Genomic DNA, 12,559 nt, shown 5'->3' with positions numbered 1-12,559 from the left:
ACCCATCTCCAGCAAATAACTGTTAATATTTCAAAGCATTCCTTTTTTTCCCTTTAATATGAACATTTCACAAATTTGTGTGCCATTCTTGCACAGGGGCCATGGTACTCTCTGAATTGTTCCCATTTTAGTCTACGCGCTGCAGAAGCAAGCACTATTTCAAAGAACCGTTGAAGTGACTTTGCATTGATTCTTAGAGACCATCAGACAGGAAATGTGGAAAAAGAAATGTTCACTTATGCCATGACAGTAGCTGTCCCTGAGCTAGTAGCTTCATCTGAGTGGAGATCTGAAGTCAGAAATATGGGTATGAGCTCAAACTAGGAGTCCGCATTGCAAGCAACCCCTCATTTCCTAGCGGTGCTCGGCTTACCACTACCCAGGCTCTATCTCATGTTTGGGGTCAGTAGACCATCCCAATCTCCAAGGGATAAATTAGATAATGTGAAAAGGCTTCCTACCCATGCACTGTTGTGAAATAGAAGTGACACCCGGAGCCATAATTAGCCAATTGTATCTTTTGTTTCCTTCCCATCTTGTAGTCATTCTCAAAACCTCCAAACTCCAAGCTTCAGCCTCTTGTCTAAAACAATTAAGCCTCTAGGAAGATGTGGGAATGCTAATAGATTAAATGTTGTGTTTCATCCACTCCTGACTGTTGACATCAACTCTTCATGCTCAGCAACATTTTCTCTGCGACTTCATAAGCACATGAATATTTATTACTGCGGGGGGAAACACACTACTGTTCACAATGACTGCAGCTGAAAAAATGATAATAAACATGAGAGATTAACAGGACTCAGGAGAGGAAGCAGTTCAGGGATGGTAAGCCAGGGTCTGTGAAATGTTAAAACCACTGTCATCCAAAGAACAGCTAAAATGTTAAGAGACGCACAAAGGGAAGTTGTGTTGGCAGAAAATAACCTAGGGGAGTTTTAGATTATAGTGTGTAATTAGTGCGTAATTAGCATTTGCATAAAGATTCATACCAGGGAATTTTGTGGATAGTAGTAGCACGTATCCAAAACACATGGGCACATGTACATACAGAGCTAAGAAGACTCAAAAAAGTATATTCATATACTCATCAGTTAAGACCTGCCTCCAAAGTCCTCTCTATGTCCCTTTTTCCCCGACAAAGAGCAGCTGGTGGTTCACTCATACCTGCATGACTCTCCACTGTTTATAAACCTATTACTTCTCTTGGCTCTAGACCCTTCCAGACCCTCAGTTTACCTGGTTGTTTCTTCCACAGTGCCTAGTATGCACAGTTCCACAGTATGTCATAGATGGTCAATACATGACGAATGAATGAATACTGATCAAGGGAAAGATTATGTGGTTTAGTCTCATTTAACTAACTGGGAACCTGCAGCAGGCACTATGTGAGGCACTAAGGAACATCTTAAAGGAAGTTTGAACTTTTCTTGACTACACCTTCTTATAGTCATTTCTTTTAGTCTGTCAGTCAGCCAGCCAGCAAGTTCTGACACATTGTGAGAACTGAGGACACAAGTAGAGAAGTTAATAGGAATTAATTACTATCTGGTGTGATTAGCATTGGTTTGGTATGTACTCAGGATTTTTGGGAAGCATGGGTAGGGGTTCTAACTCAGCATGGCAGTCAGTAAAGACTTCCCAGGTTGTGTAAGCTGAGTCTAGAAGGGCCAGTAGGAGCTTCTGGGGTGGACTTTGGAGCCAAAGTACATCATAAACAAGTTTGGGAGACAGACAGAGAACCAGAGTGGGGAGTCTGCCAGTGGTCATCATGACAGGGGTGGAGGTGGCATTAAGGCTTAGAGACCATTGGGGAGGGACAGGCAGCATCACTTGGGTGATGCAGGTTCAAGGGGCCTGAACTGAAGGTGTAAAAGGTGCCAGGAAGGAGAGGCAGGGACAGGAGGAGATAGCAGGGACTGAACTTAGTGGCTTAGAGTGCAAACTGAAAAAGCTGAGGCTGGGGGTGGGCTTATCCATGATCCTAGCCTCAGGAATCTTCAAGGATAGAATGCAGATGCCTTAGCATGTGTCCATTTGTAACTGCAGTGCCAGCTCCAGGGCTGACGGGGCGCTCAGGATGCAGTCTCCCTTAGAGTTAGGGCTCCTCCCACAGTCCACATCAAGGAGAAGATGCAATGGTACTTTGTTGTTTGCATGGAGAGTTCACAGGTGCTTGGGTGCTTGGAGTTATACATATTGGGATATCAACATAATGTTTTTAAATAGCTTACTCTTTCTCTCTTGGACTTGTTCTTTGATTTCAAAGTCAACTCTGTCTAATTGGTTGCTAAGATTGGCCTTAGCATTCAGTTAGGGTTGAAACATTGCATTTTACAATCCAAATAATTGGGGAGTTAGAAATACTTGCAACAGTTTATGACTCACACTTTTCAACTCATAGATGAGAAAAACCAAGGTGGGTGACTGAATGCCTGTGATTTTGGTATAGGCTGAAGTTCCACTGAGTTCTACATGTGATTTCTGGCCTGCTCGGAGGGCCCTGACTCTCTCAAGTCACCCCAGACTTTCTGGCTATGCCTGAAATTACTTAGAGCTACATCCACTCGATTCAAGTGTCACCTTACAGGGTTAGAGAACAGTTTAAGTTCCTATCAAGAGTTTATGCATCCAAAAGATCTTGAAGTATAGGTTTTGATAGGTGAGAGTTGAGGTTAAGAACAAGGAGTCACAGGATGAAGTGCAATGCAAAAAATTTACCTGGTTTGTAATTTGATTAGATTGATTCAGTTTGTTTCAATTTGCCAAATATTTGCAGAACACATGATGCAGTGGCATATCCTCAGGCCATCCAAAGTGGGCCTCACAGGCTCCTTGCCCTCAATAAAGTTTCTGGCCTTGAAGAATGCTAAGATGAGTCATGAGTAACTGAGCTGAGCTTCTCCTGTGACGAGGCCAGGTACTGAGGGGTGCAGAGGATGGAGAGTGAGTAGGTATGTGTGTCCAGGTAAGAGAGATAATGACTTGGGGAGAGAGAGGGAGAGCTCAGGCCACATGGTGTGAACACTGAGCAAGAAGGCTATGTGGATAATAGCTCTGCCCATGTAGAAATACCACCTTTGGCAGGTTATGTGGACCTCAGAGTTGGCTTGCTCATCTGCAGATTAGGGATGACGAGGCTTCCCTTTCTCACTCAGAGGTTTGTTATGAAGGTCAAATGAATTACTTCATGTTAAAGAACTTGAAATACAGAAAGGATGTATTTCATTATTTGTTAGCAGAATCAGAATTGGAACCCTGAGCTATTTGATTTAACTGCTGAGCTGAAAAACTCTGTGAACCTTTCTGGAAATGTCTTCCTTCTCCCCCCACCCCCTTCATTGGAATTTCCTTTATTGGAGAAATCTTTGTGGTTACTGTAGGCAGCTACATGTGTCTCTTGGTTTATAGAGGAGGGTAGAACAAGGAGAAGGAAGATGACACTGATAAGTGTGGGTGAAGAATTCTAAATTTTGTGAGTCAAATACAATCCCTGGGACTCTGAAGATGCGTGGAGCTTCTTGAAAGATTGCCTTACACGTTGTGTTTTAAGTTGCACAGTGTACATGCGTTAGCTGAGTGGGTCTGCTCTTACATCTCCAGTCCCATCTTAGGGCTGGAAGACTCTGAAAACAGTCAGGAGAACTTATCTTTTTCTTTTTACAAGTTTATTTATTTATTCTGAGACAGAGAGAAGCAGAGAAAGAGATGGAAAGAGAGAGGATCCAAGCAGGCTCTGCACTGTCAGCATGGAGCCTGGCACGGGGCTCGAACTCATGAACTGTGAGATCATGACCTGAGCTGAAATCAAGAGTCTGAGCTTAACCAACTGAGTCACCCAGGTGCCCCAGAACTTATCTTTTTCTTAAGGGATGGGTCTTTCAGGCCCTGACTCCATGGGATTTCACCTTGCAGGATTTAAGCTAATCATGAAATGAGAGACCTTAACATTATATCTGTGCAGGGAGTCTAACATGCAAAACATCCCCAATATGCTATTTCTTGAGTAACTTGGAAAGCTGAAGGAGATAGGCCAATCACGCTGCATATTTTGAACAATTTTCCATTTGTTCTGCTTCAAATCAGCTACTCATATTCTTGTTGCAACTGAAAAATTGACAGATGTCAGAGGGAAGGCTCCATGATTTTCCCTTGTCCCGGAAATCCCACGAAGGAAACATATGTATAAACTATGTCAATGGTTTTTATATCCAAGTTATGGCCTCTGTCCAAATAGATTCTTTTCCTGGTTTCAGGCAGCAAGAATTCAGATAACCAGGGCTACTTTCTGAGCAGGTCATACATTTTGTTGGAGACCACTAGGAGGTATGGGATGTACAAAGACACCACCAATTCCTGTTCAACTTATTAACTATATTATAGTGGGAACACGACAAGACTAGATCTGACCTACAGCTGCTCACAGAGGAGAAAAGAGCCACCACAGAAACAAACCCAAACCTCACATCCCCTCTGAAAAGCTTCCTGCACCAAACCCAAGCTGAAGATTACAAGCAAGGGTTAGGCTGAAGGGAAACTTCTCTTCCCCTCTTTGGTTTGGGTGGTAGTAGCCTGTTAAAACCCGGCTTTATCAACTTTTTCCTTTTATAGTTTCTTCAGGAAAGCCCCGGGCCTCTGAGGCTGTCTTCCGCCCCCATCGGAGATTTTAAATGTGAGGAAAGGAAACGTTTGTCCGGCTTCGTCATTTTATGACACCGTTGCCCACTCCCCCCTCCCACACACCCTCCTTTGGTGCCTCCTGGAACGTTCTGTCAATGTTAAGCAACCATCTTTTAATGTGGCTTTGGCTGAACTCGTACTCTAGGAAGTGAGCGCTGCAGGGCACCCCGTCTCGGCCAGGCCAGCCACTTCTGAGAGCTGAGCTCATCCGCCGCCCCAGCGTCCAAAGGCGCAGCCCACGGGGTGGGGGGGGAGGGGGGGAGTGTCTTTGAAGGGCACTGGGTGGCAGGAGGGCTCAAGGCAGCCTCAAGCAGGGCAGGCTGGCTGCTCCTAAGACTAGCACTATACTTGGGGCGGCAGGCACTAACCGCCTTTTGAAAGACAGGTGTCCCGAAAAACAGTGATGGTGTGCTGGCTCTATGCATAGTATTTTACAGGTTATTATCTGGAAAATGACAGAAGTTATTTAAGGAAATAGAGAAATGTACAGTGGTGAAAGGAGTTGTTCAACGTCCACAAGCCATTTGGGTACATGGATGGAAGGCGAATCAGATCTTTCTACCACATTCCTTCTCCGCTGCTGCTTTTGGCAGCTAGTATATTTGCAATTGTAAACACGTCACATGCTCTGCTGTTTTGATTTGTTAAAAGTCCACTATGCAGTTCCGTACAGTAGGTAAGAGAGGCCTTCCCCCTTACCTTTCAGAGGAGGACAGCAGGTTGTAGGAGTTGTTGTACTGCCTGGAGCCAGATGGCAAGTTAAGGGGAGACAGGTTCTAAAATTCCTGCCTCAGGCGGGAGGTCTCTGGTGTGCCTCTGGGCCACTGTTGGGACCTTCACTGTCCCAGGCTTGTCAAGGCGAATCCCTGAAAATGCATAAGACTCAGATTTGTGTGAGACCCACCTGGCTTGCATCATCACGGGATGTGATTCTCACTCTGTCCTTGGCCCTTTATGTAAACCCAGCCAAGCACTAGCTTCCCAAAATAACCCTCACCACCAGCAGAAGCCGGAGCTTTCTGCCAGAGACAGGGTAGCGTGAAGGCAGCCAGGTGTCCCTCACATTGTCTAGGTGGCAGTAGAGAGGTACTTATCAGTGACCAGATTTCTTTGGTGTCTTTACTATCTTACTGGATGGGCAAGCAAGATGCTAGGACAAGTTTAGAAGAAATTTAAAGTCTACTTTCTAACTGTTGGTCCTGTTGAGATATTTCTCCTAATGTGAAAGCAACTTGGCTCTGTTTCAGATGAGGGAAATAATAGAATGGAAAACACACATTTTCACATGACTTTTCTGTAATGACATCAAAGTCAAGAAAACCAAGTCAAATCCTTATTCATGACCTCTAAAAGCCACAATTACCTTCTCAGCATTTTGGGGCATGGGCACCTGTCTTTTCCTCCCCTGTGTGCTCAGCATTGCCATCTGGAGCATATGCTGTTGGGACATTAGATTTATGTATATTTTAAGGGTACTGTGCCCACCTCACTTTAACTCTCTTTGCTTTTGGGGTCAACCTACTGTAAAGCCACTTTCAGTTTCATGGTGATCTATCAACATGAGTGCCCCATGTTTTCAGGGTTGAGACAACTATGTGGAATGGGCGTTCTTACAAATGCTGTGCAAGCACCCATGAGTTGTTTCCAGCTCCATAAAAGATTATTGAAATGCCTTTTTTGGGGCTGATTTCTTATTCTGTGGGGCCCTCACCTATGAACCAGAGCTAAACATGGAACATGTTTCAGTAAAAGACCATACTTACTTTCAGGTCAGCCCACATGGTGTGCAAGACCATTTTGACTAAAGGCCACTTTTTTTTTTTCTATACACATAACAAAGCCATTCTACCATTTCTGCCTACCTTTTGTGATAGAAAAAGAATCTAAGTAATATCTATGTAGATAGTATTATATTAAGAGAAATATGTGTTTTGTGTATCTGTGTGTGAGTGCATGTATGTGTGTGTGAGTATGTATATATCTGAGTGTGTGTATTTGTGTGTGTGTGTGTGTGTGTGCAAGAGAGGGTGGGGAGGAGAGAACATGTATGCCTGTGTGTGTCTGCCTATTCTTCTCCATCAGTGTTGGATGTTGCTGAGGCCCAAATGTGTGTGTTGAGCTCTTTCCTCTTCCCACCTTGCCCCTTCTTTCTATAAATACTCGAATGTCTTTGGAGATTGGAAGGATTGGAGGTGCTCCCTTGCAGAGTAGATTTCCTGCAAAGTGATAAATTGCTTTCGCAATGTGGGGAAAAAGATCCAGTACAATTTAATCACCTGCCTGAGATCACACTGGATAGTGATTTTATGAGAATTCCATTCTTAGCTCCAAGAGCTAGCAATAAAGCACATACTCCTTCTGTTCCTTGGCACCAAGGTAACTGATACTCAGATTTCTATACTTCTAACCCAGGCGGTCATTCATATACACAAGAGTGTCTTAAATAGAAACATGGACCTAGTGTGCCTTTTCAAGCAGGGTTCCAGATCAAGAGGCCAACAACATGAAGTTGCAGTCTATTGTACTAGTTGTTTTTGAGTAGATACTAGATAATGACAACAGGTGGTCCCTATGTACTAGAAGCTTCCAATCTGCTTGGAGAAACAGAGCTCTAAAACATCTTAAGGAGCATCAAAAGCAATATGTGCCCCCACAGAGAGTGTGGTCTCACAGTTGACTTGCCAAGATGGGATTTGTAAGATAAGTACTCCTATTTGGAACACTGGCAAGAATCAGGAGGCAAAAAGGAAAACCTGTCAGGAGTCAACAGAGTTGTCCAAATCCCCATGCCAGAAAAATGTGGAGCCTCATAGATCCTTATTAAGAATCTTAGTTTAGACATGGGTCTAAATATAATGTGGGTCAGAGGGTTTCCCATCACTCTGGAAATGTCAAGGCTTTTGATTCAGAAGAGCTGATCTGGAGATTAGGTGCTACTACTGGCTGGCTGTGTGACCTTGGGCAGTCACTGACTTCTCTGAATTGCTATCTCTTCATTAAACAGAGATAGTAATAGCTACCCAATGCATGGAGAATGCAGTTACAACACTGGATACCAGCACGAGGGGCTCTTACAAGCATCCTTTTACCTAGTTACTGTGGCCTGGAAACACCACAGTACACATGACACGGGATGAATAACCGCAGATGTAGATGTGTCGAAGAGAGCAAGGAATTCTAACTCAAAGGTGACCACACCGGTAAGGGTTGCTTACCACAGATCATTAGCTGTCAGCATAAATGTCCAGGCCTGATTCAGCCTGAGGATTTCACTATATCAGGGCAATCTGTGTCCAGAGTTATCAAGAATGAGTTTACCCCAGCCAGATCCTGAATAGCCAAGAGCTTGGCATCACAAAAGAATTTATCCTTTTTTTTGGTATTGAATTGTAACAATTATAATAATAACTACCCCAGCTAATACTGCATGTGTTACTGTACTCCAGATACTATTCAATTCTTAACTCTTTTAATCCTCACACCAACTCATTGAGGAAGGAACCACCATTATCTCTACCTCACAGACAGCAAAGTTGGAGCTCAGTGAAAATAATTTTCTCAGAGTCGCAAGCTATCAAGTGATGGAGCCATAATTTTTAATCCAAGGATTAAAATTTCTTTCAACCAGAGTCCACTCTTTTACCCAGCATATAAATGATACCAAGTTAACGGAAACCTCATTTGCCTTATATATGTGAAAAAATCTGAATATTTGCCTTTCAATGTTATACTTTTGGACATTAGAAACTTTTCATTTATAAGTGGTTAAATGTATCAATTTTTAAAATTTGGATTCTTCCTTGATCATGCCAACTTCAGTGTACAGGTTTACCGTGTTCTATTTATGATTATATTTAAATTTTATTTTACTTTTTATTTTGACATAATTATAGGTTCACAGGAAGTTGCAAAAATAGTAGAGAAGTCCTGTGTACCCTTCATCCAGTTTCTTCCCATGGGTGTGTCTTACATAATTATAGGACACTATGAAAATCAGGAAATAGACATTGGTGCAATCTGTGTGCATAATTCTGCTCTGTTTTATCACATATGTAGATGCATGTAATGATCACTGCAGTCAATATATAAAGCTATTCCATCAGCATAAAGATCTTTACACTTTCAAGATTTGTTGGTTCATCTAGAATCTAGTTTGATGTTTGAGAAGTAAGGAACCTATCTTCTAATTTCCAATTTTCTCAGCACCATTTATTTTACAGGTCATCATGTGGACATGATTAGAAATGTCACTCTTCAGTTCCAGTAGTACATAATTAACAAATCCTGCATCCTTCAGACCCCAGAGCATTGTTCTTTCCAATCCACCACATTATCCCCTAGAAATTTGATCTTGGCAGTAATGGGATTTGATTTTTATGCCATCACACAACAGAACTTATATCAGGGTCTTGGGTCACTAACTGTGCTGTTGGTATGAAATTATTGCCTTTTTCACTTGAAATTTATCAACAGAGAAGGCTGTACCCATTGGTGGCTCCCTTCCAGGGCAGTAACTTTGAGAAATCCACAGGGGCGTGGATATGAGATCAGAGTTACAAAACTTCAGGTTCCATCACTTTTCTTAATTTCTTTAATTTTTCTTCACCCTTAGTTTCCTCATCTGAAAAACGAGGAAAATTCAATCTCTCTTGGAGGGATGTGATTCTTATAAGGATTAAATGAGGTAATATATTTAAATGTACAGCTTGGGAAGGGTTTAATATAGCCTAGAATTTTTATGATCATTATCATTTCCAATAATATATCTTTCAATCCAATGGAAAATATATTTTTATTATTTATACTAGCATGTGCCTTCAGTCATGATGGCATTTCTTATTCCCTCTTAAAAGGTCAGTGTGAGAAGTCTTAGACTTGAGGAAACGTGGTCATTTGAGCACAAAGTTGATGACCAATATCTTAGTCTGTTCAGGGTGCTATTAAAAAAAAATTCCACAAACTGGGTGGCTCATAAACAACAGAAATTGGTTTTTCACAATTCTGGCAGTTAAGAAGTCCAAGATCAAGGTCCTAACAGATTTAGTGTGTGGTGTCTGGTGAGAGCCATTCTTGGTTCATAGACTGCCATCTTTTTGCTGTGTCCTCACAGGGCAGAAAGGGAAAGGACTCTCTGGACCACTTCTATAAGGGCATGAATCCCATTCATGAGGGCTCCACTTTATGACATAATCACCTCCCAAAGGCCCCACCTCCAAATGCCATCACATTGGAGATTAGTTTTGATATAAGAATTTGGGGCTGACACAAATATTCAGTCTATAACAATCAATAAGTGGAAATATCCTCTCTTTTTCCTGAGTGCTGTTTTCATGACAGTAGTTTCTTCTTAACAGTGATATCCACTGAGTGGGCTTCTAAAGACTGCTCTGGTATAGGGACAACCAACCATGCTCCTAAGACCATTCTCAGTGGGTAGCCATTTCTAGGGACCTTACTACATCTTAATCTAGAGGAAACTACAGCATTTCCAAGAGTTTACCAGATAGTATTGTATAATAATTTTCTGTTCAGTAAGCTAGGCTATACAATTCAGCTACTCTACCCCTTCCTCCAATAGGTCTGCTTAGAACTGTTCCTTACAAGGGTCATCACAGAGTTTGTGGTTATATCATAGCTCTGACAACTGGAGAACTCCCCATTCTCATTGTCACCTTCATCTTGGAATATAAGAGCATGTCTGTGTTAGCATGTCCCAACAGCAGCCTGGACATCCTGTAATTGCCTGGGGTAGAACTAAACTCTGCTAGGGGCTCAGATTACTTAAATCTACATCTAACACAAGGAAGAATCTGCCCTTAAATGAGGAGTATAGATGTGAAATCCCAGTATACACCATGAAAATACCACACCAGCAACTACTTTTTAAGATGGAGAGGCAGTTTCAGGAAAAGGAGAAAATTTCTTTACTCCCTTTGCCCTGCTTCATCCTGATTTTCTTTTGAAAGGTGTTTTGTATGTGTGAATGTGAGTGTTCTACGTGTCACTAGAAAACCCAAGAAGGACACTGTGATTATCATTTTCTGAAGAGGCCCTTCTACAGGAAATTGGGCTGCAGGGGAGGAAAAGTGTGTGTTTTCCTGAAGGAAGTGCTTGTAGAAAGCCAAATCTGGGAAACAAATCATGGAGAAGGTATAAATAAACTTCTGGCCCTTTGCATTTTGAATGGCGAGATAGTACCTTTGGTCCCAAGGAAAGCAATTTCTTTTGGACGTGGTCCTTAAGGCACGTGAAAGCTTCAGATTTAATTTTAAAACCAGCACCTTCATGCTTCCCATTTTTCCTAAATCTCCTGACCACAGGCACATACTCTGTAACCACCAACATCAGGAAACTTACAAATGGGAAAATTGAATTCCACTTAGAAAAAAGAGTATTAGAAATCTCAGTGGAGTGAAGCCTCAAATATTGTTTCAAAGTAAGCTCTGGTGGGTTTTTGTTCCTTTTGAAAGAACTAACGTCCAATGTTCAAACTTGCTCAGGTTATAAATTGCAATTGAAATCTTTTTTTCTGCGCACTTAAAAACTCACTGACAATATAATTTTAACAAAGAATAGATTTTATTGGGAGCAGAAACCGAAGTGGAAACTTTTAGTTGTTGGCATAGATGTTATCAAATGCCTTCTTTCATGGTATTGTTTACCAACGTATTTAAACACTTCAAATAAAGTGAAAGGGAAAAAAGTATTCCTTATGTTGTGGCTTTAGAGCGTAGAACTTATTCTCAGTAAAACTTCCCAGATCTGCACAATACCATATAAAACGACAGGAAGCAGGGAGCTACTTTATGAAACATAATAGTAGTAGTGTCAATGTGGGGATGCAGGTTCGAAACAGTTACCTGGTGCTCCGTGCAATAATGATGTCCGTTCCTCACTTGGTCTGGGTGTCTGAGACTCAGTGCCTTCATAAACCCTTCCTTCCCATTCCAGGTTGTGATCAAGCAAAGAGGGAAGGAGACTTACAGAGGGGGCACATCTTGTGGGGTCCTTCAGAGCTCTCAAGGGATTAAAGTCAATGAGTAGATAAATAAGCTTTTGTGGAAGCCCTTCACCTTCATCTCATTTCTGCTAGTCTATTGCAATAGCAGTATATCTGTGGTCTCTGATTCTCTTGCCTTGTCTGCAATCTGTTCTCTATAAAAAGAGACTTTTACAAACATAAAAGCATTCATGCCCCTGCCTGCCCAGAACCCCTGAGGGCATCCATCACATCTTATTTCCACTCTGACCTACTACCCCCTGCATGGTCATGGCCCTAGCTACCTTCTGAACCCATCTCCTGCCCCCTCCCCATCTCCAACTAACCATGCCCTTGTCCAGAGGCTTTATACCTGCCGTTTTCTTCTGTTTTAGAAAACTAGATATTCTTATGACTTTGCTCACTGCTTTTAAGGGTCTGCTCAAATATTGCCTCTCACTGTGCTCCCTGCCCCCACATCATTATCACTCTCTGTCTCCTTCCCCTGCTTTACTTTTTCTTCATATTTCTCACCCTTGGATATCGGATGACTTATATTCATCTGTTTACAGCCTGTTTCCCTCATCAGGATGGAAAATCCCTGAGGGGAGACCATTTGCTTGCAAAGTTTACTATGGAAGTCCCATATAGGAGCTCAATAAACATGTGTCAAATGAATTGTTTTATGCTAGTGAATGTGAAAACCTTCCCCTCTTGGGACTTCTCATCCTTTCTCTTCATATGATTGAACATAAATAAAATTGTATAATATTCACTACTAGGGATTGTCATGACATATACATTTCAGAACTTGAATGGTCAATAGAGATCATCTAGCCCATCAGTTTCATCCTTTATTTTCACCTTGCTGAGATGCAGAATATAGTCTGATACACTTTT

The 12,559-nt window shown here is 42.0% G+C and overlaps 1 protein-coding gene and 1 non-coding gene across 3 annotated transcripts in view; one reads left to right on the top strand and one right to left on the bottom strand.

The window, feature by feature from the left end:
* The window catches only part of SUGCT (succinyl-CoA:glutarate-CoA transferase), a 749,888-nt gene that overhangs the window by 594,335 nt on the left and 142,994 nt on the right, over positions 1 to 12,559 (top strand). The gene's annotated exons all lie outside the window — the stretch shown is intronic.
* On the bottom strand, positions 52 to 155 carry LOC115286161. The gene has a single exon (XR_003905909.1). It is a non-coding gene; the product is annotated as a U6 spliceosomal RNA (small nuclear RNA).

Source organism: Suricata suricatta, chromosome 2, assembly GCF_006229205.1.
Source record: "Suricata suricatta isolate VVHF042 chromosome 2, meerkat_22Aug2017_6uvM2_HiC, whole genome shotgun sequence".
Taxonomy (NCBI): Eukaryota; Metazoa; Chordata; class Mammalia; order Carnivora; family Herpestidae; genus Suricata; species Suricata suricatta.
Note: the sequence above shows the minus strand (reverse complement) of the source record. Positions and strands in the feature narration are given on the sequence as shown.